At 40.7% G+C, this 26674-nt stretch overlaps 1 long non-coding RNA gene across 1 annotated transcript; it reads right to left on the bottom strand.

The window, feature by feature from the left end:
• Positions 1-387: 387 nt before the first annotated feature.
• On the bottom strand, positions 388-7095 carry LOC121919296. The gene is made up of 4 exons (XR_006101435.1): positions 6978-7095; positions 5745-5830; positions 1356-1488; positions 388-841 (listed from the first exon to the last, which is right to left on the bottom strand). It is a non-coding gene; the product is annotated as an uncharacterized LOC121919296 (long non-coding RNA).
• Positions 7096-26674: the final 19579 nt, after the last annotated feature.

Raw genomic sequence — 26674 nt, forward strand, 5'->3', positions numbered from 1 at the left:
ACCAAAAACAATGGCCACAGAGCCCAGTAGAAACAAAAATTGGATGATGTTGCTCTCTAGGCTGCAGACCATGTCCATCTATGGATTGCTACATGAAGGGACCTGTAGGGGATAAAATGGTCATAAGAGTGGATGTATGAGTATGAGTGTACTTTTCTAGTACCATCTTGCCAGAAATGTTTGGTGTAATCAGTTTTTTGCCACTATTTTGCCAATGCAGTGGTACCCCGGGATACGAAAGCACCGCCTTACGAAATTCCCGGGATACGAAAAAATCCCATAGGAAAAAACTGTTCCGGGTTACGTTTTTTTTTCGGCTTACGAAAAAAAATTTTGGTGCTTTTCGGCGCTTTTTCGCACGAAATCGCGGCTTTTAGCACTAGCGCCTATGGCTTTTTCGGGTTGCAAAATCTTTCGGGTTACGAAGGGCTCCGCGGAACGGATTAATTTCGTAACCTGGGGTACCACTGTGCTTTGGCTGGGCAGGTGGGTACATAGCAGAGTTCATCTGGGGAGAAATGCCAGCAATTTGTCTCCACCTTGGATTTCTTTCTCAAATGTAAATGTGGGGAATTTTGCTGGCACTACTAAGATGAAGGAGAGGTAAGCCAAGGATGGGAAAAAACAGAAGAATCAATACATAGATACTTAGACTTCATTTCATGCAGTGACCTACCTGTTAACATGGTTGGCAACATTAATAGATATCTAATTCTATTCACCCTTAGAGTTACAGAGACGTTTCTGGGAAGCATCACTTTTGGGAGGTGATAATGTTGTTCTGAGAGTCTCAGCATCAGCTGGAGTTGTTGCTTCTTCACACTCAGGACGCCAGCTCTCCCTATAAACGTTTGAATATAAACAAATTACGACCGAAACACTGTCAGTCTTCACTCCTGTTTTCATTGATGCATACATTTTTGGTGGGGATATGGTGCTTCCAATTAGTAGCATGGAAGATGTTAATTCACTGTCTTGTAGGAGATTATCCTTGGATCCCCCCACACACACATCTTCTGTATTTTGCATGGAGATAATTTGTTGGAAATCCTCTACTTGAAATTTTGGGCTGTGCATCCCTTCCACTGCAGCATGTTTCTACTGCTCTATAAGGAATGTCACCTCTCTCTCTCTCTCTCCATATATATATGGAGCTCTACATCTTGACACTTCCAAAATGTGCACACATCTTCATAGTCAGGGAGGAAACAACTTGAGATTTACAATGTTTGGTGGAGAAAGTATAACTGAAAAACGTTTCCCTCTAGTAATCTCTTGCCCAGCTTCTTATCACTTCTTGATCAGGCTCCGCTTCTACCATTCTCTCATGTCTGCCCTGAAGAACAAGGACTTACCTAAAACAGCAAGTCACATCTGAGTTGCAGAACCCATATTCACCAAAGCACCAGGGACACTTAGGGGCATGATAGCAGAAACCTCCATTAAGCTCACAGCTGAATGTATCATGTGGAGTATCAGGAGATGAACCTGCACAAAATAAAAGGCTAAACTTATACCATGTAGAATATTAATTACTGTATATACTCATGTATAAGTCTAGAAATTTTAGACAAAAATTAAACCAAAAAAGCTGAGTGGACTTATCCATAGGTCAGTGTAAGTACGTTAACTCTTTATTTAAAAAGGAACCAGCCCCTGGCAAAAGGCAAGAGCATAATCTGTCCTGGAAGCACTGAATCCCCCTCATTTTAATTTCTCATCCATCCAGCCTTTACTATGAGCACAAACAGTTATGCCTGCTTCATTAGAATCATTTTCCTTTCCTTTGTTCTTTAGATCGTACAATCTACAATCTGTTACAATCCATGGAACAGCAACTGAGCTAAGTATAAGAAAACTGAGCATATAAGGAGAGCAAGGATCAAGAACAATGTGTGTTTCTAAACAGAGAAGCAATTTACAACTTTAATCATTAAAATGTCTGGTTACATCTTCAAGACATACAGGATTTTTCCATGTGTGTTTGTCACATATGAGAACAACAGATTACCACTTAGGTATAAACAAACAAGTGCAATACGGAAGATTGTTCAACAGAGTATTGTCTATAGTTTTATTTATATTTTAGTTTGAGCTTGTCCATACAGTATTATTCAGTATTCACTAATAATATGTCCCAGATGTAAAACAAGAGGTTTTTTTCTAATGTAGTGCATTATATTTTATATGTTAAAATATTCTAAAGGGTAAATTAATAAAAATAAGTAGAAAGTGTATATTGATGGTTTGTTAAGCATTGTTATGTAAAACTTCATCTGATTTTTTTAAAAAATAAATATGTATAACGTTTACCAATAAATGTATAAACCTTGCAATTTTACAGCTTGTGAAGAAGGGTTTTCTCAAAACACATCAGCTGGACAAATTAAAAGCCTTTTTTTAAAAAAACAACAATATGGTTTAACATATGATTTGTCCAAAATTCTAGGACCAAACTGCTGACTGGGGTGGTTACCAAAAACATGCCTTTTCGCAACAGCTTCATTGTCTATCTGTTCATTTCCAGGCACAATTATGATCGTGTTGGTGTTGTGTTCCTTCAAGTTGTTCCAAATTTATAGCAACTCTAAAGTGAACCTATCCCAGGGCTTTCTACATCTCAAAGTATGTGATTTACCTAAGGTCACCAATTGAGTTTCCATGGCTGAGTGGGGAATCTTAGAATTTCATTGCATGGGCCCTGGAATGGGCCCATTGCGTGCCGAAAAGGGTGTGTTCTGGCAACGGGATGGGTCCCAGAATGCATTTTACTGCATGGAGGAATGCCGCAGCTGCTGCTGGGCATTCCAATTGTGTCCCCGCTCCATTCCAGGGGGCGCAATTTGGGAGAACTGTTCAAAAGTGTTGTCCCAAATCATAGAATCATAGAATCATAGAGTTGGAAGAGACCACAAGGGCCATCCAGTCCAACCCCCTGCCATGCAGGAAATCCAAATCAAAGCATCCCCAACAGATGGCCATCTAGCCTCTGCTTAAAGACCTCCAAGGAATCAGAATCCATTACACTCCGGGGGAGTTTGTTCTACTGTCGAACAGCCCTTACTGTCAGGAAGTTCTTCCTAATGTTGAGGTGGAATTTCTTTTCCTGTAGCTTGCATCCATTGTTCCGGGTCCTGTTCTCTGGAGCAGCAGAAAACAAGCTTGCTCCCTCTTCAATGTGACATCCTTTCAAATGTTTAAACAGCGCTATCATATCACCTCTTAACCTTCTCTTCTCCAGGCTAAACATCCCCAGCTCCCTGAGTCGTTCCTCATAGGGCAAGGTTTCCAAACCTTTCACCATTTTAGTCGCCCTCCTCTGGACACGCTCCAGTTTCTCAATGTCCTTTTTGAATTGTGGCGCCCAGAACTGGACACAATATTCCAGGTGGGGCCTGACCAGAGCAGAATACAGTGGCACGATTACTTCTCTTGATCTAGACACTATACTTTTATTGATGCAGCCTAAAATCGCATTGGCCTTGTTAGCTGCCGCATTGCACTGTTGACTCATGTTCAACTTATGTTCTACTTGGACTCCCAGATCCCTTTCACATGTACTTTCATTCAGCAATGTGTCTCCCATCCTATATCTGTGCATTTCATTTTTCTGCCCTAAGTGCAGTACCTTACATTTCTCTGTGTTGAATTTCGTTTTGTTAGCTTTGGCCCAGCTTTCTAGTCTATTCATATCATTTTGAATGTTGGTCCTGTCCTCTGGAGTATTAGCTATTCCTCCTAATTTGGTGTCATCTGCAAATTTGATAAGTATGCTCCCAATTCTGTCATCCAGGTCATTGATAAAGATGTTGAATAGTACTGGGCCCAGGACAGAGCCCTGTGGGACCCCACTGGTCACTTCTCTCCAGGATGAAAAGGAGCCATTGTTGAGCACCCTTTGGGTTCGGCCGGTCAACCAATTACAGATCCATTTAACAGTTACTTTGTCTATCCCACATTTTACAAGCTTGTTTGCAAGAATATCATGGGAAACCTTGTCAAAGGCCTTACTGAAATCAAGATATACTATGTCCACAGCATTCCCTTCATCTAACAAGCTGGTAATTTTATCAAAGAAAGAGATCAGATTTGTCTGGCATGACTTGTTTCTCTGAAACTCATGTTGAATTTTTGTGATTATGGGATTGCCTTCTAGATGTTCACAGACTCTCTGTTTAATGATCTGCTCTAGAATCTTTCCTGGTATCGATGTCAGACTGACTGGACGATAATTGTTGGGATCCTCTTTTTTTCCCTTTTTGAAGATGGGGACAACGTTTGCCCTCCTCCAGTCTGCTGGGACTTCTCCTGTTCTCCAGGAGTTCTGGAATGGAGCGGGGATGCAATTGGAATGCCTGGCAGCAACTGCGGCATTTCTCCATACATTAAAATGCATTCTCGGACCCATCCCGTTCCCAGAACACCCTCTTTTCCAGCTTGTCAACATCCTTCTTGAATTGAGGTACCCAGCACTAGACATATCCCAGGTGAGGCCTGCCTAAAGTAGAATACGGTGATACTATCACTTCTGCGATCACCACTCTATTATAAAGTTGATGCAACCAAAAATTACATTGGCTTTCTTGGCTACCACATCACACTGCTGACTCAAGTTCAGCTTATGATCTAATAAGGGGCTCAACAGACTGCCCCTAAGGGGTGGGCCTTCAGCCGCCCCTTTCAGCTCTGGATCAGGGCTGTGGCAACAATATGCCGCAGCCCTGGTCTCTCCTTTCCATGGTGCAAAAGGTAGCCACAAAAAGCAGGTCCTTTTGGTGCCCTGGAAAGGGTGCCATAGCCACCAGCAAGTAGTTTTTTCGTGCTCTTTTGGCACTGCATCATAAAGGCTGGGCACTGGTCTGGATTATTATTTGTGAAATTTAAGATCCAGAAGTTTAAATACTGTGATGTTAAAGCATAAAATATAAAGTAGAAAACTCTGTGTATTGTGGGATGTGTGAGGTGTCACACAGAGAGCTGGCAAGTTCCAGCCTAACAAAAACAGAAAGAAAAGCTGGTAAGAAAAAAGAAGCAGCAAACTGATCTATAAAGAACCATGAAAGAACTTCCGTTAAAAAAAATCAGGAGATGCAATCAGAAGGGAAGCTCAGTATGATGGGAGGCAGCCAGTACTATGGGCCACCACAGCCTGTACACCATACAATGTCTACTCTTGGTTTAGGCCTAAGATATAGATATAGGCCAGTGGCGTCACTGTGGCTTGGTCACCCAATGTTGGTGCCTAGAAAGGGTTTCTGAGGGTGTATCGAATACTGCCTCATCTACCTTCCTCCTTCTGGCCACCAGTCAGCTCCCACTGCATGACCAGATAGCATCTGGGGCCCTTCTGTTTAGGATCTGGCCTGGCTGCTCACCAGTAGGTTCACCCTACTTAGAATGAAAGGCATCACTTAGTGGCTGATGATGGGGGGCAGGGGTGCTCTGGTCTCTGGACAGCCTGTTCAGGAAATGATGCCCTTGATATGGACTAAAGCCTGCTAGATGTCTTCTCTTCCTTTCTATTTAAATCCCTGTGAAAAACAGGGAAAGGTTTTCCAACGGGTTCAGAGGGACATGCTAGATGTATATGTATCCTCAAAACTAGTTTGAAAAAGTAGATTGGATTACAGAGAGAAAGTTAAAAATTCTTGATTCAACAGATACTGTCTGTTACGTGAGAAGCCCAAAAGTCATTTCCCCTCATTTCTTTTGTATAGTTCCTGAATTTATCTATGCATTTATACCTGGAGTCACCATGAGTATTGTGAAGAAGGCAGTCAAGAGAAGGTGATTACTCTTCATTGCTGGTGGATGAACAGGAGTTACAGTTCTGTATGGGAAGTACACAGTATATCCATTCATAAGTGTTTAATCCTGGATCAGGCTGCTGAAACGTCTAGCAGTCTTACCGATTGCTTCTAGGCAAATGACAAATATTCACCAATATTCTTGTCTTTAACAAGAAAAAGACTATTAATACAATTTGGTTTTGTTTTCTTATTCTGAGTGAAAGTGTAAAGATGAGTGTCTTTTCTCATTTTCCATTTTTTATAAAAGGTTTAGTACAGGGTGGCATAGTGGTTTGAGTGCTGGAATGTGACTCTGGAGATCAGGTTCAATAGTCTGCTTGGCCATGAAACCCACTGGCAGACCAAGGTCACCCAGTGTGTTTTTATGCTTGAGCAGGGGATCATACCCTTATAATAAATAATAATAAATGTTTTATTTCTATACCGCTATTCCTGTGCAGATCACAGCTGTTTCCAACATGAAAAGTATAACAAAAAACAATTAAAAACAACATATATCCCCAACAATGTGCAACCAACCACCCATACCATACATCATCTAAAATCAGTTATCTTACCAAACAATTAAAAACATTAAAACATTAAAAACCATAACAAATAGCTGGATTGAACAGTATACATCATCAAGGGGAGATAAAAATAACATTAATGCTCATGGGGAAAAGCCTGGTGGAATAGGAAGGTCTTCACATTCCTCTTGAATACATCTAGGGAGGTGACAGCACGGAGCAAATCGGGCAAGGAGTTGCAAAGCTGTGGGGCTGAGATGGAAAATGCCCTCCGAGATGAAATGTATCTTGCTTTGGGAACTCTTAACAAATGTTTTCCGCCCAATCTGAGAGTGCGAGGTGGACTGTATGGGGAGAGGCGGTCCTCCAAGCCATTATCACCAAAGTCATAGTACAGTGCTCAGACCACTACACCACATGTCTCCAAGACCAGACACAAAACAGTTGCCTTTGAATGTGGTGGGACTGAGAGACGCACCAGCAATTTCTAGAATAAAAAGACGAGGATGGGAAGTTCAAACCTCCCAGTCACTGCATACTGAGATGGTACAAGATATGCACCCCTAATATAGAATGAGTTTAGGATTTGTTTAACTAAAGCTAAGCTATTCAATAAATATGACCATAACAGAAAAACCATAAATGCATCCAGACTCACCACAAGAGAGAATCCTTTCCACTGAAAAGTCAATGATCAAACAGACTGCATAAGTGCAAAAGCAGAACTTGTTTAGTAGACAGTCTTTGAATAGAAAATTTGTTCAGAGTGATGTTCATGGCAGGTGATTTTCCTCTACGTCAAAGAAAATTGTTCAGTTAATTGGATAGGTGTCAAATATGCAGTAAAGCAAACTATTTTAAGCCAGCTAGGTCTAGATTGGGTCAATGTCTACTAAGAAATTGCTGGGGAAACTCCCTGGAGAGGAAGTTGGCAAATAAGCCCTTTCCAATGTTATCATGCGAACAAGCAAAACTTGTTTCCAAGTATCTTGTGATCATGTTTCTTTATGATCACATAAATCACATAAAGTTGGTGTCAAATGGATTACTTCTGTGACAAGAGCCCACCCTCCTTCTTATCTGTTTTTTTTTTTTCTGGGGCAGAGGACAAATCTCAAGGGATACAATCCAACAGTCTTCCTGAAGCAAAATGTGTTTGCCTCTGTCTAGGGGTGGAAAGAATACTAAAGAATATTTGTGCAAAACATATTGGGGGGGAATGTAAATAATAGTCACACAATGCCTGGGAACGCTTCTCTGAACAGGATGTTGCTTCTTTCAGGAAGAAACGTAGCAAAGAATTACAGCCCCAGAGATGGCCTGGGCTGAACACAAGAAAGAGGTAAACACTCTGTGCCATTTTAGGTTCCTCTTATCTTCATTGGACATGTAACATCCATGTAATGAGCAGTTGAGGAACAACTTCCATAAAAAGAGGGTGACATAGGAAGGCCAGTTAAAGGAGAATTCATAGCAAAGACATTGTTAGAGAAGATTCTGTCACCTCCATTAGGCAGGTTTCTATCTTTTCTTCTATGTGTTAATTTTCAGACTATTCCCACCAACCAAACCACTTGGGAAAATAGGGCTGTTGTATGCTGATTGTTATAATTTATTCATATTTTGTGTTATGACAGCCTTGACCTGTTAGAAGTGGGATATCAGCTCCAACAAAAGAAGAATATATGTGTGCATAAAGTGGGTAAAATTAAGTGCAAGACAGGCAACAAATCATGACCACTCCAGTGGGAAGAAAACTACATATTAGACATGGGCAAAGAACCACTCTAATCGGCTTTGGTCAGGCCTCACCTGCTATATTGTTTCCAGATCTGCACAACACAAATCAAGAAGGATGTTGACAAGCTGGAACATGCCCATAGAAGGGCAGTTAAAGTGGTGAAATGTCTAGAAACCATTTCCTATGAGGAGAGGCTTGGGGTGCTGGGTATGTTTAGCCCAGAGAAGATTAAGAAGGTTAAGAGGTGAAACGATGGCCATATATAATTATTTGAAAGGATGTCATATAAAGGATGGAACAAGCTTGTTTTTGCAAAATTCAAAATGATCTTAATAGTTTAGAAAGCTGGGCCAAAACTAAGAAAATGAACTTCAACAAGGAGAAATGTAAGAATCATGGAATCATAGAGTTGGAAGAGACCACAAGGGCCATCCAGTCCAACCCTCTGCCATGAAGGAACTCACAATCAAAGTATCCCCGACAGATAGCATCCCTTCAAATATTTAAACAGGGCTATCATATCACCTCTTAACCTTCTCTTCTCCAGGCTGAACATACCCAGCTCCATAAGTCATTCCTCATAGGGCTTGATTTTCAGACCTTAGGTAGAAAGAATGAAATTCATTGATATACTGTAGGGTGGGGAACACCTGGTTTAACAAGATTACATGTGAAAGGGATCTAGGCGTTCTAGTATACCACAAGTTGAACATGAGTCAGTGCAATTTTAGGCTGCATCAATAGAAGTATAGTGTTTAGATCAAGGGAAGTAATAGTGCCATCCTATTCTGCTTTGGTCAGGCCCCACCTGGGATACCATGTCAAGTTCTGGGCACCACAATTCAAAAAGGATGTTGACAAATTGGAGCATGTCCAAAGGAGGGCCACCAAAATGGTGAAGGGCCTGAAAAGCATGCCTTATGAGGAAAGACCTAGGGAGCTGGGAATATGTCTACATATACAGAAACAGACTGAGACCAATGTAAGGGCAAAAACATGAGAAACTAGGTGGAAGAATAACTAATATTTTGGATGTATTACTAGGTTTGTTTGAATGTTTTTGTATATTTTTTATCAATAATATAATCACTTTAATTTGTGAGATGGTTTGAGTCCCAACCTTGGGTGCAAAATGAGGCATATATTAATGAAAAGGAAGACGGGGAGGAAGAAAAAGTCTGTTAGCTACTTATACTAATTTATGAACCATTTCTTAGCTATGAAAAGAAACATTGAACATAAAACTTAAGATATTATCTTCAGACTGCATTCTCACCAGTAAACAATTAAGCTGAAAGAAAGTTGGTCATCCCTCCATATAATACATAATAAAATTTCCATTACTGTTTTTTCACATTAATATGGTGGTATTAACTTTAATGCATCAGAAATTGAAATACATAGAGATAAAGCATCTTGAACAGGTTTCTAAAATAACCATATAATTAATATATATATATGTTTGAAGGTGGAAACCCTGGTATAAGGGGAAAAAAGAGATTCATTCATCAAATTGCAACAAGGAAATGGTTTTTGCCTTTGTTTATGATCAGAAAGAACCACCTCAGGTGAAGAAACTAGAATTTATTTGGCACTCTTCCATGTTTATGGGTATATCTGCATAGAGGGAAAAATAAAGAATATTTCTTGAGGTTGGCAACCAGTGACCAAGGCTAACAATATCAGTGACATTCCTTAGAAGTCAGATTTGGCTAGTTAATTATTAGCTACTTACAACTAATAGCCTAAAGCAGGGGTAGGCAACCTTTTTGAGCCGGGGCCGGGTTGCTGTCCCTCAGACAACTGGGGGGCCGAAGCCAAAAAATAAATAATTAAATATTTTTTTTAAAAAAAATGAAATAAATAAATAAACCAGGACAAATGTAGGGCAACATTTTCAAATGGAGGGCACTTTTTTTTTATAAAAATGGAGGACACGCAAAAAAATTTGCTGATTTTTTAAAAAATGTTAATATAAATGCATATTTCTGAGGCTTCTATAGACAATTGCCCCGTTTGCCCCCCCTTGCCCGCCTCCTCCTGATAGGCCAAAAGCCCCACGCCCTCACGCGAGAGGCCAAAGGCTCCGGTGGCAATCGGCGGCAGGACAGGGCGGGGCCGGTCCCAAGGCCTTGCCGGGCTGCATCCGGCCCACAGGCCGCAGGTTGCCTACCCCTGGCCTAAAGCCAAGAAGTAATTACAGCTGCAATTTTTCTAAATAAGTTCTCAGTTTATTTTAATATGCAAAAGTAGCATTATTCATTTTATATATTTGTAAAACAAAACATCAGAGTCATGGAAGCTGCTAGTCTATGATATATAACACACCTAATTAATAAGGTTGCACACTTCCTGGCACTTTAATAAAATCCAAAACCTTTCTCAAGATGATACCTTTATAGGACCAACCAAAAGGCAAATAAAACATTGCATTAGCTTTTTAAGTTTCATTGGCTTCTTCATCAGGCAGAGACGCTAAAAGGGTTTACACAGGAAATACAGTGACTTAGGAGTTGTCTGAAAACAAATGCTCCCCTCCTTATCTTTTTTGAAACCTAGTTGTTTAGATGATGCACATGGCCAAAATGGAAAGACAACAGACTGAAGCCATACTCCAGGGCTTTACAAAATAGCAAAAGATGGGGTGTAGCCTGATTGAAAAGGTAGGGTTTTTTTTTGGGGGGGGGGATTGTCAAATGTTGTTATTGGGAAGGTGATATGTCATTATAGTTATGTCTGATGATACTCTTTTGACTGTGAAAAGATTGAGACCTCAGCATTGGAGAGACAATTTTCTACCATCTCTGATTGAAAGGTTAGAAGATCTAACAATACTTGGAATAGACAGAGGCTACATCTATGCTGCAGAATTAATGCAGTTTGGCAGCACTTTTAGTGCCATGGCTCCATGCTATTGATTTCTGGGATTTGTACTTTTGTGAGGTATTTAGCCTTCTCTCTGGTACCACAACAAACTACAAATCCCAGGATTTCATAGGCTGGAGCCATGGCAGCTAAGGTGGTCTCAAATTGCATTAATTTGCAGTGTAGCAGCAGCCAAAAATCAGCAAATGAATACAGATCTGGACACTTTTTCAGATTTTATAGGTGGGATACAGACTGTCCCTTTGTGGTGGCCTGCACCCGCCCCTTTCCCCGATGGATTGGGGCCTGAGCTGCCACAGCGGCAGCCTATGAGGCCCCAATCTGCCGCTTTTCCAGGCCACGGGGAAGCGGCAAAAGGCCGCTTCCCTGTGGCCTGGAAAGGGGTGTCCTTGGGGCTTCATGCCCCAAGGACACCCTAGCAGCGGCGGGGAGAGAAAGAAAGGAGCCTCTCAGCCCCTTTCTCTCTGTATTGCTGGTACAGCCATTTAAAAGCCGCTCCAGTGATGCATCCAGCAGAAAGAGCTCCAAAATGGAGCTCCTTCTGGCGCCGCTGAACAGGGCACCGCCATTTTGTACGTACTCTGTACTTAATAGGGTTGTAGGCGTCTAAAAGAGATGCCCCCAGGCAACCCTAGTATGTACAGAGTACATACAAAATGGCCCATCTGGACAGGGCCATAGAAACCTATGACTAATGTGGTTGGTTCCTACCACCCTTTTTGCTGTTATTTTACTGTCTTTATTATACTAGAAAATTCTATTAAGTAATTGAGAACCTTGTATTTGTATTGTGCATTAAGTCTGAATAAAAATCATATCCCTTGATCCAGGGAACACACTGAAAATTTGAAATTGGAATGATAACTTCATTCTGATAATTTCATTCTGTGCAGATCAGGTCAGTTAGTCTTGAAATTCATAACAATGGGATTTTTTCAAGTAATATTACCAATGACAGCCTAATGGACTCTCTAGTTAAAGAATGACTTAACTGTAGGGGTGATTTCAGTTCAGAGCTTCATAAGGATACAAATAATTGCTTGTTCATTCCTATACCTGAGAAAAAAGGGGGAAAAGGTTCAGAGTTCCCTCTCTGAATTAGATGATAAGAGGTTTCATTTCTTTCTTTTTTTCTTTCTTTGTATTTTTATTTTTTAATATTTTTCAGTGTTCAGAACTTTTGTCTGGAAACAATGGATTTTTTTGTGTGTGCAATATTTATGTATCCTATAGGACAGAAGTCTTGCTGTTGGAAAAAATCTCTGGCAATTTTGCTCTATCCAAGGGAAAACGTGAGATACAGTATAGAACTTGTGATGTCCCTCATGGAAATCAATTTCATATGTTCTTTAAAAAGATGGAGCTATGTCAGTGTCCAATAAACTATTCCCAAGTCAGTCACCACTAGACAATAACATCAAAGGGGAAACCTTTATCTTTTAATAATCATCAGTTACTTAATTTATCTTCATCCATACACTCTCACTACTTACTATTTAATGTCCTACACTTGCAAATATCTTTACTCAGTCTGCCACTAGTTCCCACTGTTTGGAAGTCCTCTTAACCATAGTCCAAGCAGCTGACCGCCTCCTTCTCTCCACTCCACTGTATTGCAGATGTATAACCTTTGTCCATATTTATTTAGCTGAACTTTATTTTTTTTTTCTTAGAGATGCAAAATGTTCCTGTAACAAATAAGTAATTACATGATGAAATTATTTCTTTGGGTTTTTTTAACCTCCTAAACTATACATTTTGAATTACCTTTTAATTCTTTCAGCCCCTCTGTCAGGTTGTTTACTTTCCCTCCCTAGTATAGCAAAACAAGATTCAAACTGGCCCCCATTTTACTCTTCCCATGATTCCTTTCAGCCACACATTTTATTTTCAAAAAATATTTATATTCTCTTCTTAATACTTATATCATTTCATTAAAAGAATTAGGTGTCCTTCTCTGACACATTTCCTGTTTCCTTCTGCCTTTGGTTACAGCTATATGTTCTTGTTCTCTTTTAGTTCTCTTAAAAATAGCAGAGTTTCTTTTGAAAAACCCCTTGTCTCACAGACTCATAGATTCACAGAAATGGGAAGGTACCCCAAAGGGCCATCTCAGTCATTCATTTTAATTGTGTGAGTATCAGTGAAGGCAATCTGAGGGGAGGAGGAGAAGGAATTCAATTCAAAAGATAAATATGGGCCATCTTCCCTTGTTAGACACTGCCCATACTTTGCCACTGATGGGAAAACCCATCAATAAGCTCCCAATAGTGCTGTATAGCGCTAGTCCTGAAGCGCAGTAAACTACTCCTGTTACATGGTATCACCGTCTCCTCCTCTCCCCCATGCCCATTCACCTTTGTTGTTCCAGAATAGACATCTCCCCCTCACTTATTTCATTTTACTTTTGTTCAACTGCATTTACCTAATTCAAGAATTGCATTGAATAAAAAAAACCACTCACACAAATGAAAGCCATTCTAGATAGTGCAGATGGCAGGGTGGCAGTGTTAAGGATAAGGCTGAAAAGACCATGAGAGGCCAGAAACAGCCCAGTCACACTAATGAAGGGAATGCAACACGAAGTGCTCCCAATCCAGTATGTATGCACTTCCCTCCATTAATGCGATTGCAGTGAGAATGCTGGGAGGACATGTGATAAACTGCTTTTGGGGGCTTAGCCATTGCAACTCACTAACAAATTGCATATTAGATTACACCATAACAAGTGACACATAAACACATATATACATATACATATTCTCCTTTAAACCTGGCCAGAGTCCATTTTCCAAATTTACCATGTGGGAGGCAAATAAATGTTTTTCTCAATTATATGCACTGTTTCCCAATTAATCCAGGAGTGGTTTGTTAAACAGAAGGCACCCAATATACCATTGCTTTGGCAAGTTCTCACCAGTCCACATGGACAGAGATGTTTTCTTTCTGGAATTAAGGAAGTATGCATGAGCTCACACTCAGAGGACTTTGCTCAGCTCTTCCTGACTAGCCACTTGGTTGCTAAGGCAATGAAGGCTGGGGTGGGAAGCTTCCTGATCAGTGTCAAATGAACCACATCAAATGGGAATAGCTGATGGCCTGTGGCCTGTGACTGCTCCAGCTGTGAGTTTCTGACCTGTGACAAATGCAACAATGAGTCTTATTTTTCCAGATAACAGCATATGTGACCTCTGAGAGTTGAATCAATCAACTGGTCACACTGTCTGTCACCGATGATGGCTTGAGCTGATGCAAATGGGACAAGAGGTGGCTTATTTTGAATAGTATTAAAAAGAAATGCCTTTTTGTTTACTGGAGGCCAAAGGTCTCAACATATGAAATTAATCAGTATGTTTGCCCATCACAAAACAATTCATAAAGCACTCAGGAAATTACAGAAGACTTTGCATGTATTTTGAAATCTTACTCAATATCCAATTGCTCTAAAATATTAGTATACAATTGGTGGAGACATTTAGATTAGCTCAGTTTATAGCTTTCCATCCCTACATATACAATAGATTTAAGATAAAAGGAAATATACAAGAGATATTGTTTGCCATTCCAAAGCATGTGAGAATAAACCCTTCTTTATATGAGAAAATATAGGCACTTGATTATCACATCTCTTCATCTGTGCGTCAGAACTTAACCAATAAAGATTATTTTAATAGGTGATTGATAGAGAGAATTTTGTAGAATTTCAATTGCCAGACAATTCTGGGACATGGTTGAAGAGAGAGAAAATTAAGAGTTAGGAATGAAAGCTTAAAACACTTTGCCCTTCACTAGAAGCCCTAATTTCATCCCTTTGGATTGTGCTATACACCTATGTCAGCTCAAATTTGTGTTGGTGTCAGGGATGAGGATAAGAGTTTGGATACTTAAAAGAAAATCTTCATAATGGTAGAATATATATATATATATATATATATATATATATATATATATATATATCAGTCCTAAATCTTCCGTTCTTACCATCACCAGCATCACCTTTCCTATCTTTTCTTTGGTTTATTCCCATCAGAACAATGGATCAGAATCAAGAATATTATATAGCAATTAGTTATTGGTTATTGGTTAACAAGCAACCGGATTGTTATGTATGAATTCATGAAAGGTTCTTTAAGCTTCCAGCAAAGAAGACTGGCACCAATCTCCCCCTTTCCATGCCTGTACCTGGAAGGTTGCCAGTTCTCAATTTCTTCAATTTGATCTGAAATTTCAGAGTATTTTATTCACTTTACCTAGTTGAAGATGACATGTGAGATGCAGAATTTGTGGATGTCAATTTCCATGATGAAAAGATAGGTTGATAGTAGCTGTGAGGGGATGGGAAATGCTCTTTTGATTGTTGGTGGAGTGCTTGGGAGGAGGCTTAAGGCCTCTTTCATGATGTTTTAAAACCTAGCTATCCATGCTTTCTGTTTGCCCCACAGGATAAAAAAAAAAGTTATGGAAGGGAAAGAGCAACCTGACCTTCCCTAGTGATCATGAGGTAAACAATATAGGCTCCCTTGCTTTATTACTTTTAAAAATGTATTTACCTTTAAAATCAATTCAGGGACATAGCCATGTTAGTCTGGAATATCAGTATGCAAAGACATATTGTAGCACCTTTGAAACTAATTGTGAGAAAGAAGTTGTAGCATAAGCTTTTGTAGGCTTGGACTATTTCCTCAGTTGCAATTAGACCACATCTACAAAACCTTATGCTACAACATCTTTTGCTCAGTTAGTCTTAACTATTCCTTTGCATACTTTAAAATCAATATTACACCAGTTCACACACACACACACACACACACACACACACACTAAAAAGCTCCTGCTGGTGGTAAATGGAGGATGAGACATTTATATATTTTACAGTAGAACTACTTAGTCTTATGGAATACAGAACAGTCATGGATCTGACTATAACTCAAGAATTTCAGCCATTCCTCTTTCCACAAAACCTGCAATTTTTGAGCAGAAAATATTTTTGCATAGAATAAATTCCTGAAACATTTTGGTATGCGTGAATTCCAGGCAAAACCCACACAGAAATATTCCTTGTCACCAAGAGAAGTGAACCAAGGAGATGATTTATCCTCACATTTGAGGATGAGAGACTCAAAGATTTATACCCCTGTTGAAGAATTCAGTTTCTAACCACCAGATCTGCATTTCCTAGACTAAAGTCCATATTACAACACAACTACCCATTGAAATTCCCTCTTCTTCAAACATTTCAGTGCTGTTCTCAGCTCAAAAAAAAAAAAAAATGTCAAAAGCAAGATATAATATAGTATAGTGCTGGTAGAGAGAGAAAAGCCCTACTGGCATATATAACACTGGATCTCTGGCTCACAGAAAAGGGAGGATGCAAAGGGATCCAGCAACAGACAGAAAAATCAGTACCCAAAGATATCTTGTAGCACCTTTGAGACTAATTGTGTGCAAAAAGTTGTAGCTAAGCTTCAGTAGACTAAAGCTGTGGCCAAACTGCAGAATTAATGCAGTTTGACACTATTCCTTCCTATAGGATTCTGGAATTACTGTAGTTTATTGTGGCAGGAGAGCACTCTGACAGAGAAGGCTAAATAGCTCATAAACTACTAATTCCAGAATTCTATAGCACTGAGCCATGACAGTTAAAACTGTGTCCAACTCTGTTAATTCTGCAGTGTAGGTGCAACTTAGGCCTATTTTCTCTGATGCAGGGAGTGAATGGGTGCCTAGGAAGGATCTTTATAATCAGACTGTATGAATAGCCATAGAAATGAAAATTTGTGGGTATGGTGATGAGGTAACAAGTTCAGTTTTCATGGTGGTTACTGTGGAACAAACTGAACTTGTCACTTCAGCACCATACCCACCAGTTTTGCATTTCTATGTCTATACAGTCTGGTTATAAAGGTTCTTTCTGGTACATTCCATGCATCTGAGGAATTAGTCTAAGTCTACGAAAGCTTCTATCAAACAGTAAGTCTCAAAGACAGACACAGCTATGTTCCTGAATTCAGGAAAAAATGATAGGGTATTCCAGTATGCACAAAGCCAGCTGGGATCTTCTGGCTTCCCTGTCTGGAACAATCTGTAGCTATGTCAGCTTATGGATGGGAGCAAAGCTGCACACAACTGTTCTTAAGTGTCATTTTCAGACTTATTTTCTGTATTCTGAGAGACACAAAAATTAATGCCATGCCCTGAGGTTTCTGGTAAAATGAACCTTTAGTTTACGAATGCTATGAAGATTTAGGGAACATAAATGAACTATGAAAATATGTCCTTGAGGATGATATAAACTATGGAAATATGTTCTTGAGGATGATATAAGGGTATCAAATGGTATGATTGTGACAGAGCACTTGTAGAGTCCCAGTCAAACTTAAAAATAAGAGCTCATCTGTGAAGTGTCAGCCTCTGTCTGACTATAGACTACAATCTCAGTTGCTCTTCTTAGGTATGTAAAGGCTATTCATATATTTAGCCATCCTTGACAGATCAGAACATGTTGTGAGCATTTCTGAGACTTTTTCTTTTTTTAAAAAATTTTATTAAGTTCCATTTTAAAATACATCAATCGTCCAACAAAAACCACTACAAACATCACACAACATCTACCATATCAAACCCCAATACTTATTCCCGACATCAACAACACCAACAACAATCTCTATTACTATATAACATACTCCCCATTCTTCTCTCATTCTTCTCCTCTACATTCACCTCTATGACTTCCTTCCTCTATATTTATCATATTCTTTATACATCTCTGTTTCCCTCCATGTACCATATATAATTACTCATAATATATTGTATTAATATTAACTTCTTCATTGCGAAGGCAACGCTTATCCAGCGTATGACTATCTCACCTTGTATTCTTTTCTAACAAATCAGATCACAACAAAAGGAAAGAAAGCTTGACATCTCGTACATACTTATTTCTCAATTAATTCCTCTCCCCATTGCGTCCTCATATAGTCCATCACCATTTTCCAATCTTCATTAACTTTCTTTGTTACGTTCCCCATCTTATCGTCCCTTAACAGTTGTGTCATTTTATCCAACTCTATCATTTCCATCAGCTTCACTAACCAATGTTCTATCTTCGGTGCCTCCTTCGTTTTCCAAACTTGCGCTATCAAAATTCTGGCCATTGCTGTCATATAAAATAATATTTTACCATATCTTGATTCTACATCTTTCTCAAACATGATCAGTAAGAAGCTCTCTGGTCTTAATTCCACATTAATATGTAAAATTTCTCCTATTACGTTCCTGATTTGTTTCCAAAATTTCTTTATGATTTTGCAATTCCACCAACAGTGTATAAACGTTCCTACAGTCTCCCCACATTTCCAACATTTATTGTTTTTATTTTTATATATTGTAGCCAATCTTTCCGGAGTCAAATACCATCGGTAAAACATTTTATACCAATTTTCTCTTATTTTTTGTGAAGCGGTGTATTTCAGTCCCCTTGTCCAGATATATTCCCACTGATCATATTGTATATTATGTCCAACATATTTAGCCCATTTTACCATGGTGTCCTTCACCTTCTCACTCTCCATTTCTAATTCTAACAGTTTTTTATATAATTTCCCAATTATTTTCTCTTGATCCTCAGTTAACAACTTTTCTAATTCCGTTCTATTTTCTTCACAGCCAAATTCTTTTATGTCTGTCTTCGTTCTCTCATATATACGCCTATATGCAAACCATCCTGGGTCAAAACCTATTTGTTCTAGTTCCTCCTGCGATTTTATGTTTATTCTACCCTGCTCCACCTTTGTCAGATCTTTATACTTAAACCATTCCTCTCTTCTTATCATTTCCTTCCTATATATGGCTTCATGCGGAGACAGCCACATAGGAAAATTGTCTATTATATTTCTTTTGTATTTGTTCCATACTCTCATAAGATTTCTTCTTATATAATGATTATTTATTACTTGGTTTACTTTTTCTTTGTTATATGCCAAATAAGCATGAAACACATAACTTAATCCTTCACCTTCTAATTCCAATAGTCTTCTATCTTTTAAATTTATCCAGTCCCTAATCCATACAAGACTACAAGCATCTGCATACAATTGTAAATTTGGTAATGTCAGACCACCTCTTTCTCTCGCATCTTGTAATAATTTTAGTCTTATTCTTGGTCTTTTATTTTGCCAAATGAAGTTTGACATGTCTTTTTCCCAATTTTTAAACGGTTTATTTGAATTTATAATAGGGATCATTTGGAATAGGAAGAGGAGTCTTGGTAATACTGACATTTTTACCGCCACAATCCTTCCCAAGAAGGATAGCTGCAGCTTTTTCCATTTCGCCAAATCTTTCTTCACTTCCGCCCATAACTTCACATAGTTATTTTCAAATATTTCATTTGTTTTTTTTGAAATCCAAATACCCAAATATTTTACTTTTTTATTTATTTTAATCTCTGATTTTTCTTGTATCTTCTTCTCCTCTTCCTTATTCAATTTTTTTGTTATAATTGCCGATTTGTTTTTGTTAATTTTACAACCTGTATATTCACCAAATTCTTCTATAACTTTCATTACTCTTGTTATGTTTTCCAAAGGATCTTCTAAGTTTATCACAACATCGTCTGCAAATGCTCGTATCCTATATTGGAATTGTTTTATTCTCACTCCTTGTATCATGTCCAAATTGTTAATCTTATTTATCAAAATTTCCATTATCAATATAAATAGAAGAGGGGATAGGGGGCAGCCCTGTCTTGTTCCCCTTTCTATATGGACTTGTTTCGTTAATTCTCCATTTATGTTAATTCTTGCTTTGTGACTCGTATAAATTTGTAAAATCCATTTTCTATAATTTGGTCCAATATTAATGTTCTCCAGAATTTCCATCAATGCCGTCCAATCCACTGTATCAAAGGCCTTTTCCATATCCACAAACAACAATCCCAATTTTTTGTCATTATGTCTTTCATAGTATTCCAATATGTCCAATAGATATCTCATATTGTTTTTCATATATCTTTTAGGGAGGAAACCACATTGATCCTGATCAATTAATTGCTCTAAACAGTTCCTAAGTCTTTGAGCCATGATTGTTGCAAATATTTTGTAGTCCAAATTTAGTAAAGATATCGGCCTATAGTTTGCCGCCTCTAATACATCTTTACCCTCCTTAGGAATTAATATTATCTCTGATTCTCTCCACGTCTCTGGCATTTTCCCACTAATCATTCCATTCATTACTAATCTCAATGGTTCTTTCAATTCATCCTTAAACACTTTATAAAATTCAATCGGAAACCCATCTGGGCCTGGGGCTTTACCATTTTTATTTCTCCCTAATGCCCTCTCCACCTCTTCCTGTGTAATCTCCGCATCTAATTCAACTCTTTGATTTTCAATAATTTGAAACATCCTCTTCCCCTCCAAAAAATCCATTAACGTATATTTATGTTCCTGTTTCTTTGTGTACAATTTATTATAAAACTCTCTGAAGTATTCCATAATTTCCTCCTGCTTATTCAACAACTCATCTTCCCTTTTAATTTTTGTAATTAATCTCATTTCCTTTCTCCTTTTCATTCTTATAGCTAACCATTTATCTGGTTTATTCGCGTGCTCAAAATATTGTTGTTTAGCTTTTTGCATTTCCTGTCCTAATTCCTCCATTGTTTCCATCGAGATTTGTTCTTGTAATATTTTAATTTCCAATGGTAATCTTGAATCATCAAGTCTCTCACTCAGCAACTTTTCCTTCTCCTTCAGTTTCTTATTCAATTGGTCTATCTTATTTGCTTTCCCCTTTTTTATAATTAAATTTTGTTGAATTAGAAATCCCCTAATTACGGCTTTAGCCGCCTCCCAGACCACATCTATCCCCATACCTTTGTCCAAATTCTCCTTAAAATAATTCTTTATAACAATCTTTGTCTTTTTTACTAACTCCTCATTTCTCAGTATGTCCACATTAAGTTTCCATTTAAAACTGTTTTTCCTCCTTATGGTCTCTTCCAGCTCCAATACCTGTGGGTTGTGATCTGATATGTGTCTTGGTTGAATCTCCATTTCTTTTAAATATTTTGTTATGGATCGAGTAACTAATATTAAGTCTATTCTGGCCATTGAATTATGTCTTGGGGAGAAGTGCGTAAATTCTCTAGAATTACCATACAGATGTCTCCATGAATCCAATAAGTCTAAATTTTCCATCAGCTTAAAGAAGGATTTTGTTATTATTATTATTATTATTAACCTTTATTTATGAAGCGCTGTAAATTTACACAGCGCTGTACATGCAATCTTTTTAGTTAGACGGTTCCCTGCCCTCAGGCTTACAATCTAAAAAGACATGACACAGAAGGAGAAGGGAGTGGTGGAGGGAAAGGGTAAGAGGTCCAGCAGTTCCTCTCAACCTCCGAGGTCTGGACCAAGGCAGATGGACTGGAGGGAGGGCAAGGCTTCATAATGGATGGTTAATCATTATCCAGAGAAAATACATAATCACGAGTAGGATAATCCCTTTAGTTGAATTTCTGTCCAACTCTGGTTTAATTACTCCATTACAGTCTCCTAATATCATTACCTCTTCATAGTTTAAATCAAGTAAGATGTTTTGTAAATCCTCAAAAAACTTTGCCTTTTTTTCTTGTGGGGTATACAAGCCTATTATTAATATCTTCTTCCCTATCATATTGATTTCTATTGCTAAAATGTGGCCTTTATTATCATTATATACCTCATGGGGATCCCACCTCTCTTTAACGTATATTACAACCCCCTTTTTCCTTTTCTTATTTGCTGAAATGAAGCTTTTACCTACTCTATTATTCACAACATATTTCTCTTCACCTTGTTTAATGTGCGTCTCCTGCAAGCATATTATATCACATCTTTGCTTTATCAAATAGTGGAAAGTTGATTTCCTTTTGTGGGGGGAGTTCAGTACGTTTATGTTCCAACTCAAAACCTTCATTTTACTCTTACTAGTTCAAATTTTTATTAATCAACTATATGAGGAAGCAATCCAGGGGTAAATTCCCACCAGTACAATACAAAGGTAAATAATAAAAACAAAAAGAAAAACAAATCACTCAGACAGAATATTCTCTATACACTCTTGTCATGGCCAGCCAAGATCAGCTCTCGGAGGATGAGGAGGCGGAGAGCCTCCTCCAGAGCAGGGCTGTTGAGGCCAACGCCAGTTGTGTTCTGCCTGCCAGGTCCCATCTGTGATCTCCAGTCCCAGAGGTAGGAGATTCAAACCAGGTCCTAGTGCACAGAGAGTGCTTCTTCGGTACCACAGCTAGTGGTGATTTCAGGAGACGAGCATTGCCTCAATAACCTTCTTATCAGGAGAGAAGGCCGAGAGTGATTGCAGTCGCAGATCCAGGAGGATTGCAGAAAGACAGTTAGCAAACCAGCCTCAGGTGGTCGAGGAAGAGATTCCCTGATTTAAGTGGAGAGAGGTTGAGTTTTGTTTTGCTAAGAGTTTATTTGCATGAGCCCTTGGTTTTTGTGATTGCTGTCGTCTTTTAGCTCCAGTCATCTTGTTACTTGCTACCTTGATACCTTGACCTCGGACTGACCTTTTTATTCTTTGGCTAATTGTGATCTCGGACTGTTTTGACCGCTGCTTTCTGGCTTTTCTGACTTCGCTCGTCTTTCGGCACGCTTGACTTTCTGCAACCCCGAACCGGCTTGTTTCCTCGGCTTGCTCTTTGACTGATTCTACACAAGGTTTTTTTGCCTTCAGTTTTTGGATGCAGGCTTGGTTATCAGCATAAGTCAGAGATTGCTGGCAGCAATTCCGGACATAATAAACTCTAGCTTAATCATTGTGATAAACGAAATGGCAAAAAAAAAAAGAAAGAAGCGCTCGTTAATTAAAGAAACTGTTGGGCAGAACCAAAAGCTCACAGCACAGTAGCTGTGCTCAACTCAGCTATGGCAGAGCTGCAAAACAAACAAACTTCCAGCTCGAGCCGCTCTCAGCCCAAGCCAGACTAAGTGTACTGCTATGCCTGAGAAATTTGTGGAGAGACGGCTATGCTGGAGAGTTTCCTGCCAACTGCAATCTGCATTTTCGTGTCAGGAAGACAGATTTTCCCAATGACTCTTATAGTGTTGGCCTTTGTTATCAGCCATGCTGTCTGGCCCAGCTAGCAAATGGGCGACGCCTTATTTGAATGCCAACAGCCCATTTGCTTGACAAACTGGGAATCCTTTCTGAAGGAGTTAATTAAGAGACTTGGTGGAGATCCAGTTAAAGACCAGAGACTGTAGAGACCCCGGCTATTGATTTGAAGCGGCAGAGCTCAGTAGCAGATTACTCTGTGGCTTTCCGCCTTCTTGCCCAGGATGTTACCTGGGGTGATAGTGCTTGCAGGCTGTGTTTCGGCTAGGGACTGTCGGCTGGGATCATGGACAACTGGCCGCTCTGAACCCCCAGAAACCTATGTCTGCCTTAATTTACCCAGGCCATCCGATAGATGCCGCCTTACTGCTCGGAAAGAGGCTCGACAAGTGGCTTCATGCCTCTCGCTTCCTGTGTAGTCACCTCCTTGCAGTTGCTTCGAGACTGTTGCTCCTGGAACCACCGAGAGGAACCATTATGCCAACTGGGAGGAGCTCGGCCCCGCTCTCAGAGACAGAGCAAGGAGCGGAGGAGGCGGGAGGGCCTTTTGCCTTGTATTGTGGTCCTCGCTGGAACATTTTGCATGTGGTTTTGCCGGCCAAAAGTACGTCATGCTAAAGCCGCCGGGAAACGACGCACCCCAGGTTTGTAGAGAGGGTTTGCCAATTGTGTGCTGTTTCAAAAAACCCACCCTGCTACTTTGTTTCTCGGAGGAACCCCCTGCTAGTTGGCTTCCACCTCTGCGGCTCCCATATTCTATGGAAACTTTTGCGGTAGGGGCCATGCTTGGATTCCGGAGCCTCCAGCTGCATTTCATGATCTTTGGCGTTTGCTCTCAGCATGGGATCCCCATGAAGCACTGCTCGAGCCCCGGCGGTGAGAAGACCCATTGATGGAAGGTCCTTTGCTCAGGCCCGGTGAATCACAGACGCCGTTTGCTTCATCTGGAGATCCAGGGCCATGTTGAGGAGCTTCGTTTTTTTTTGGACAGCGGTCCGCACTTTCCCATTGTTGTTGGGCATGTCGTGGCTCTCTCGATGCATGACCCGCATATTTCCTGGGTCCGGCGGAAGGTTTGCTTTTCGGCTCTGAGTACGTCAGAGCAATGCTGGCCGGAATGAGGATCCCAGCGGCAGTTGTGGAGAGGATTCAGGATGGCAATGGTTGACGTTATTCTTGCCGAGAAATACCGGGACTTTGCGGATGTTTTCGACAAGAAAGGATGGGACGGCTTCCCCGCACCGCCCTATGACTGTGCCATTGATATTGGTGCGTGTGGCACCTATCCGGCTGGGGCGTCTCTACTCTCTCTCGGAGCTGAGCTGGCGGCTCTGATGGATTTTTTGAGAAAAACCTGCAGCGGGCTTCATCGTCCCTCTCAAGTCTCGAGGTGCCCGGTCCTATTTTTTGTCGCAAATTAGAAGTGTGGGAGTTTGCGTCCTCTGCAATGACTATTGGCTTTGAATAAGATCACCCATCCGCAACCATTACCCCTTGCCTTGATCCCTGAGTTTGGATGTAGTGCTTCGCCACGCCAAAGTTCTTTCACCAAGCTGGATCTTCGTGGGCTTAAACTTGGTGGGATTCGGCAGGGATGAGTGGAAGACGGCCTTCCAAAACTCTGGTATGGGCATTATGATTATTTACGGTCATGCCCTTTGGATCTGCAATGCCCCGCCGTCTTCCAGCACTTTGTAAATGATGTGTTCAGGGACTATTTGGACCGTTTGTCATTCATTTACCTGTACGATTTTTTTATTTATTCGCCGAGCCAGGCAGCCCATGAAGCCCATGTGCGGGTTTTCTCCAGCGCCTGAGGGGAACACACGTTTGTATGCCAAGTGGAGAAGTGCGCCTTTTACCTCCAAAGTAGGGACTTTTTGGTGATCAGTGGTTCGTATCAGGTTTGTTGCATGGACCGATCCAAGTTCGAGTCGGTGTGTCATGGCAGCCCCTCGCAACAGGAAGGATGTTCAGCTGGTTCTTGGGTTCGCTAAATTCTATAGGAAAGTTTATTTGAGGAACTATGCAGCCCTCGCAAGCCCCATCTCTCCAACTGTTTGCGGGAGGAAAGGACAGTTCATGTGGACGGCGGCGACATGTCGTCGTTTTCGAGGCCTTGAAGGTTTTGCGCTTCAGTCGGCCCCGATTCTGCAGCACCCAGACCCTCGCACACCTTTGTTGTGGAGGCAGACGCCTCAGTATGGCAATCTGGGACAGTTGCTGCATCCAGCCCGTGGGTCCCCATGGGGCATCTGCTGCCTTTTGCCTTTTACTTCCGGCAAACTCTCTCCTCCGGAGTTGAATAATATAATATCTGGGAAGAAAAGGAGTGTTTGGAGATAAAGGGACTTCGAGACTGGAGGCAAATGATGGAGGGGGGCGAACACCGGTGGTGTCCACAATGACCACAGGAATTTGGAAAGCACCTTGCAGACGGCCAGGAAGATATCTCAACTTTGGCAAAACAGAGATGGTCATCTTTTTTCGCCCGCTTCCGCTTTCAGCTCCAGTACATTCCCCAGTCACGGAACGGCAGGAGACTGCGCTCTCTCGGAAGCCGAGTATGCCACGAATCCGGAGAAAGTAAAAAGTTGCAGTCCCCCATTCTTCGAACCGGAAAAAAATTTTGCTGCTGCACATTCGGAGAGGCCGCATTGGTGGACCAGATTCGGAACTCCAGGGCCATGATCTGTTGTGGCAAAGCATCGGAGGAAGGGATTGCCTCACCCTTTGCCATGCGGTGACGGTCTGCTTTACCACGGGGCCGCCTGTATGTTCCAGCGAGGCACATGTCGGGAAGCGGTCTTGCGTCTGGCATGACTCCAAGACGGCTGGGCACTTCGGTTTCTGTAAGACTCTGCACCTTCCTCACTCCGAGTAGTTTTGGTGCCTCGATTAGGGCGGAGGTGGCCAAATATGTGGACACATGCTCAGTGTGCCATCGGGCAAAGGACCTATCGGGTCGCAGGAGGGATTGTTTGATTGCGCTGCAACGCCGTCGGGGCCCTTGAATTGTGTTTGTCTCATGGACTTTATCACATATCTGCCCCTCTCTGCTGGCTGTACACACAATTTGGGTGGTTGTGACCATTTTTAAAGATATGCGCACTTTGTTGCCTGTTGCGCTGGTTCTGCCCATCTGCGAAAAGAGACGGCCGGCTGTTTGTGCAGCATGTGTTCAGGCTTCATGTGACTGCCCGAATGGGTAATTTCGGACCGCGGCAAGCCAAGTTCACCGCCCGGTTCTTGACCAGCTTGTCCGCTCCTAGACGTTCACGCCTCAATCTGTTTCGGCACATCATCCAGAGTCTGATGTCAGACAGAAGAGGAAAACGGGGACCTCTGGAAAGCGTACCTCGTTGATATGCCATTTACGCCAGGACAATTGGGTTGAGTTACTCCCGCTGCTAGTTCGATATAAGAACTAGTCCAAGCTTCGATCAGCATAACACCTTTCTTGCCACAGGGGGCTTTCCATCAACGAGGGTTTCAAGCGGTTGTTCAGTTCTCCGAGTTCCCTGCGGGGATCAGTGGCTCCAAGGAGTCACAAGGCGGCGCAAGTCCTTGCTGCAACAGCAGCTTGAGGTGTGCGAAGGAGGACT

Source organism: Sceloporus undulatus, chromosome 1, assembly GCF_019175285.1.
Source record: "Sceloporus undulatus isolate JIND9_A2432 ecotype Alabama chromosome 1, SceUnd_v1.1, whole genome shotgun sequence".
In the NCBI taxonomy this organism is placed as follows: Eukaryota; Metazoa; Chordata; class Lepidosauria; order Squamata; family Phrynosomatidae; genus Sceloporus; species Sceloporus undulatus.